This window comes from Lepidochelys kempii, chromosome 6 (assembly GCF_965140285.1).
Source record: "Lepidochelys kempii isolate rLepKem1 chromosome 6, rLepKem1.hap1, whole genome shotgun sequence".
NCBI lineage: Eukaryota > Metazoa > Chordata > Testudines > Cheloniidae > Lepidochelys > Lepidochelys kempii.
In genome coordinates, this window is record NC_136385.1 from 7038755 (window position 1) to 7045010 (window position 6256).

General features: G+C 43.0%; 1 pseudogene; it reads right to left on the reverse strand.

The window, feature by feature from the left end:
- Positions 1–308: 308 nt before the first annotated feature.
- LOC140912845 (up-regulator of cell proliferation pseudogene) lies at positions 309–5589 on the reverse strand (annotated as a pseudogene).
- Between the last annotated feature and the right edge of the window lie 667 nt (positions 5590–6256).

Here is a 6256-nt window from a genome sequence, read left to right on the forward strand (position 1 = left end):
AGCAGCCTTGCACTAACTGGTCTGATCCAGTACTGCAGAGAGGTGGGGATACCAGGCTTGATGGGCTGTTATTCTGGTTCAGCAAGGACACAGGGATACATGGACTATCAGTTTGCTTTGGTATGGCTGTTCCTGTGCAGCAGCTTTGCACTAACTGGAAGAAGTGACCTGCAATTGATTTTTTTTTTTTTAGTTTTCAATTTAAAAAACGGTATAGGCTGTCAGATTGGTTCATATTCCATTTTTTAAAATTAAGGGTTTTGTTTTGTTGAAGTGTATCCTATTTAAAGAGACTCTTGGCATGTCTATTATTTCATGTAAAACACTTCCTTTAGGCTCTTCAGCGCCTGCTCTTTAGTTAGATTTTTCCAGTCTCCTGGAAGATCTGCTGCTTTAGCACCATACGCTCTAGCTAACTGGTCACTGAATGATTTGAAAACAAATTTCCTGAAATCAGAAGCATCAATATTGGGACCAGGCTGAATGTGCCAGTCTGGGTAGTAATGGCGGTAATCTTTGAAGGGATGAAATTTCCCATCTTCGGCTGCAGTTCGGAATTCACGATTGGAAACCACATCAGAGGAGCATATGGAATGCTCAAGCTTTTGTGAATCACAATCCCTGAAGTTCCCTAACCCTTTGGGTCGATGGACTGATACAAAATGCTCTTTATGGTCAGTGCCTCCTGCTTCACAGGGGGCTTCACAGAACGGACACTGCTTCCCACAGCCAAACACTCGCTTGAAGATCTCATCCTGGGGTTTCACTGGCAGGCTGGAGAGTTTGGTCTCAAGTTCCAAATGATTAAACTGGGTTAAGATTTGTTGTTCCAGCTCCAGAAGGAAGATTTCAATGTTACCAGAAAGCTGCTCAATTTTTGCTGTGGTTTTAAACTGTACTCCAACTAAGCTATTGCTGGAAATGGCCAGGTCCTGCTGCAGCTCTTTGCAAAAGCTGTCTAAAAAGGCAGAAACTGTGTTATTGTTTTTATTTATGGAGTTTTTCAGAACTCCCTTGATTTTATTTATTATTCTGGATAGAATCCCTTTCTCCAAATCCCTCAAACTTGCCTTCCCTCCATAGTGGTCTATCAGACATCTCTGTATCCAGGATTTGACAAACTCTTCATAGTTACTTATCTATTTCACATAGTTGTCAAAGTTCATCTCTTCCAGCAGCTTCTTTAGCAAAAAGAACTGAAAGAAGCTTCGGCTGGTGTATTCAAGGGCCTGTTCACTGCTGAGAAAATTGTCAACTATTTCTAGTCCGAGCCTTTTGTTGACATAACCCACCAGGGCAGGTTTGAGACACTGATCACAGAAATTCCTCGCCCTCGTTTGGCTCTCTTTCTTTTCCAAATGGAGATCAGTAAATATGGAGAAATAATGAGGTTTCAGCTTCTCCAGATGTTGCTGAGGATCGTTTTCTTTGATAAAATCTTCATGCATCTTCTGAAATGCCCAAGCTGCTTCCCCCAAACGTGAAGCTTCAGGTCAACTTCAAACAAAGGAGAAGTGTGAAGTTGCTCAATCTCCTCCTCTTTTAACCTCTCATTAACCATATGCAGCAGTTCTCCACAATAGGTTTCATCATAGTCTGTTTTGGATTTAACTTTTTCTTCAATGTATTTCTTGCATTCAGTCATTAAAGATAGAGCAAGCTCTTCAGTTTTACAGTAACATTCCTGTGAGAAGTATTTTACAACTGCTCGGGTCCATTTTAGGTTTAAGTATTCCTTCTTCATTGGGAAAGACTTCATTCTATAATCCAGCAGGCTTTTTGCATGTTGCAGTATCTGTCTGACAGCACCCCCTCTGTGCTTCAGATCCTTTCTCAGCTGGAGATCCATATCTTGAACAACTTGACATTTCTGTAAAGTACAGAGCGTTAACTCTGACAAGGTTTCTCGCCACATCGTTTCAAATTCTTTTTTCAGTTTCTCATGGTCTAGTTTATCTTCTCTGTTTCGGCATTCAGCCAAGAGTCTGGCAACTTCCCCTTCAATTTTCTGCTTGTACCCAGACTGGATGTTGTCTATCTTGTGCTGTCCTCTTCGTATTCGAATTGCTTCCTCACAGTTACTGCTTGAATAATTTTCAAGTTCTCTTTTGAGGCTATTTGCGCTCCTTTTGAAATCTTCTCTGTACTTTTCTATCAGGTTCAAATTTGGAGCTTCACCTTTAAAATACTGTTCTAAGTTATTCAAGAGCTTCTGTTCTCCCTGCTGTAGCTTCCCTTGTGCTTCCATTTTTAAGCTGTGAAAGAGATCACCCTCTAGTGTCTCTGGCAGCTGATTCTGGATAAAAGTTTCTTTTTCAGATATCCAGAGATACATCTCCTTGCGGAAACCTCATTCCCATTCAGAATACTTCATAGACAGCTGGTGATAGGCTTCAGCTACAAGGCTGTTTCTAAAGCTAAAGATGAAGTTCTCATGTTTCACTGACTTCCACAGGCTCTTCAACCATACAATAAAATCAGGAATATCCTTTCCAGCTCTTTTCCGTGAACGGTTCTCTATGAATTCAAACAGGTATTTCTTTAGCTCACACACACTCTCACTGTATCCAGTGTTTACGGGAGCCATGAGAGGGACTCCATGCCGCAAGCCAGGCATGTACCAATTGTGTTTTTCTGGGTCATACTCCATAATATCAGAAAATGCCATTTCCCTGCTTTGCTTTTCCATCCTTGCTGCAGCTTTGGTCATTTCATTCAGCTGCTCCAGGAGGTGTTTCCTGTCCCTCATGTTTTGATCATGAGCAGACACATCACTGACATTCTGGTGCACAAACTGGCAATTTGGCTCTTTTCCTATTTCCTCCATTCTGAGAAATGCATGGACCACAATTTGCAGAACATCCTTCATTTCTGTGGCATTCTCCATGGCCATGTTAACGATGGTGATGTCACTCAGTCCAATCACCAGAGTGGCCAGCTCATTGTCATGTTGATAACTGTCTTCCAGTGCTGTTAGTTCAGGGGCCTTCAGACCTTCAGTGTCTATCACCAGGATGAAATCACAGCCAAGCAGCTCCTGAACAGCTTCTGTAACTTTAATGAGTGTCATGAACGCTCCTCGCGTACATCGATCGCTACTCACTGCAAACTGCAGGCCGAACATGGTGTTGAGAAGAGTGGATTTCCCAGTGCTCTGCACTCCCAGCACTGTTATAACCACCATTCTGGATCTACCCCCTAGTCTGATATGGAGATGAGTTAGAACATCTACTACCCAGTTCATGGGGATGTTGGAGGCATCTCCATCGATCAGCTCCACAGGAAACCCTTCCAGCATCAGGTCAGCTGCTGTGCATGGGAGATGGGAGAATTGTCTTTGGCTTTCTTCCATTTTCCCTTCTTTAACCATTGAGCATTCAGCTTCATAGAAATGCCCCAACTCACGCATGAAATGCTCCACCCCCAAGGAACTATCAGATATTAATTTATCTAATTCCTCCAGCTGTTTTCAGTCCACTCCTGGAGTTACACATTTCTCTTTTTAGTCCGCCCGCATTTCAGAAAGATTCCCCCTAGCAATATTATCCAGGCTAAATTTCATCCATTTCAGAAAGTAATGTTTCTCCACTGGATTCAACTGTACTATTCCATTGATAAACTTAGTCAAACCATTAGTACGGTCACACTGATTCTGCTGTCTACGTATCTCTAACCATTTCTGTTTCAGTGCAGATTTATAGTCTTCAATGGCCACGTCCCCTTGCCTTTTCATTTGGCACATCTCTTTTTCCAATTTAGCCAAGTTTTTCCATGGGTCTCCTTGCAGGCTCAGCATTTCCCTTTTGTATTTTGCCCCATCTCTTATTTCTGCAGTGATTTCTTCAGTATATTTCCTCGCACACTGACATGCCTGACACTCCTCATCCACCTGGATTCCCAGGTCACGTGCCGTCACAGCCATGGCTTCCAAACTCACTGTCTTCGGAGATGAATTCACTATGGTTCCTATGGTGGACTTCACTTTTTCCACAAATCCTGCATTATTCATGATACCATCTTTCACCAGTACTAGTGATTTGCTCAGTTTCAACACTGAGGACAGCTTATTAAGAAATCCCAGAGTTTCTTTGGGTTTCTTATTCTTGCAGTTGAGGATGAAGTAATATTTAGAGCTGGATTTTTTCAGAGATGACAACAGCTCGTATTCTTTCTCACCGATGCTCTCGGTAACTATGAACACTGCGGAGGAGACCGCTGTTAAAAAGCTAAACTGTAGCCAGTGGGACTCAATGTCTCCATGCAAATTTGTAACTGCAATGGGTTCTGGGAAAAGATCAGAATTTTCCGTCCCCCCAGGGAAATACCAGGAAATCTCAACCAGCCCATCTGCGATTTTCTGAAGGAAGTTCCCAGACTCCATGTCCCGATGGATAAAGAAATCGTGGTGCTGCTGGGAGGGGCTGAGAACCTCATTGAGGAGTTGGGACTTGGAGAAGCTGTAGCTCCCCATCCACACAAAAGAAATCGTTGGCATTTCTGTGAGCACCAGGCTCTCCTCTCTGAACCCTCTGCTCTCTGCCAGGGAGTACAGCCTCCACTTCCTCACAATGTCCCTCATGGCCCACAGTAATAGGGTGCCCTTGGGGGTGTTGAGGGTGGGTAGCACCAGAGGGAGGGCAAACTGGCACATGGACATTTTGGACAGGATCTCCTGCTGTAGGAAGCTGTCTGAGCAAAGCAGAACAGCACAAAGAACATCAAGAGATTGCAGAGAAACTTTCATCTCAGTGTCACTAAAACAGAAAGTGCCATCAGTATGCAGTTTCTCCTCATAATCATCCATTTCTTCTGCAGGAGCCTTGTGCCCAATGCTTGTATTTCTGGCCGTCCCATTCAGAGCCATGACCTTCCTCAGGAAATGCCAAGGTAAATCACCTAATGCCTCTGGAATCCTGTTCTTGATGCTTTCTGGGCAGATCTCCAAAACATCCCTCAGCCTGATCTTGATGCTTCTGTGCTTCTCCAGGTTTAATCTGGACAGAACATCTTGAAATGCTTTACTTCTTTCTGCAGAAGGAAGTTAAAACAAACCAAAATTTCAGAGTAGAAAATGGTGACTTTATATACAGTTTACTCATTCCATAGACAGCCTGATGTTTGTAATTTAAAGAAAAGCAGTACCCAGTAAGTAACAGATGACTTATACATCCTGGATTCAATTCTTCTCTTACTTATATTGGTTTAACAAAAATGAAGCCAATGGGATTACTTCCATGCAAATAAAACATAGTTCTGGCCCACTTTGAACTCTACTAGGTTGGTTTGCATTGTTTGATCCCAATCCTTATCCTCAGCACAGTGCAGAGTCCACTTGAAAATGGCTTAAGTGGCGAACTGAGAATTTCCTAGAAAATCTTCCAGTATAACCAGCTCTATGACATCCCAGCTCACAGCTACTGGAGGAGGGGGCATAGACTCAGGAACCTGTCTCTGTGGTGATCCCAGAAGCTGAAATGACCCCTTGGCTGCTCTAAGCTGCTGCTCAGGATCAGACTGGTGCCTGGCAGTCTGAGGATCAGGTGGCTGTGATGGTAGCCTACACCCCTCACCCTGAGCTGTGCTGGGCATCAATGACTCATCTGGAGGATCTGACCCTTTATTTCCCTTTCAGCAGTCAGTGCAGATTACACCTTCTGGGAAGACTTATTTTTGATTTTCTTCATATCTTCCTCCATCTCTTTGCTGGGACATGTCTTTTACAGATGTAGCTAACAGCACTGTGGCTTTGCTTACCTCCCAGCGACCAAATCAGTCCCTTCACTCACGCTACTTTCTCTGTCCTTTTGGGGAGCTGTGAGTACTGTCATTACTTACAAAGCAAATTTACCCACACTTCAACATGGGGAGCTAATGCTAAGACACCTCCAGGCAAGTCCTGGTACGGTAATGTCTCCAGTGCAGTGTTAGGGTATTTGGACCTGATAAACAATTAACCCATTTATTATGTGTTATAGAGACATTATTAACGTCACAAGAGCAAACTATTCCACTGCACAGAAAAGATAGGAAGAGTGGAAAGAGACCACCCTGGCTTAATCAGGAGATCTTCCATGATCTAAAAATAAAAAAAAGAGTCCTACAAAAAGTAGAAACTAGGTCAAATTACAAAGGATGAATACAAACAAATAACACAAGTATGTAGGGGCAAAATTAGAAAGACCAAGGCACAAAAGGAAATCAAACAAGCTAGAGACATAAAGGGTAACAAGAAAACATTCTACAAATACATGAGAAG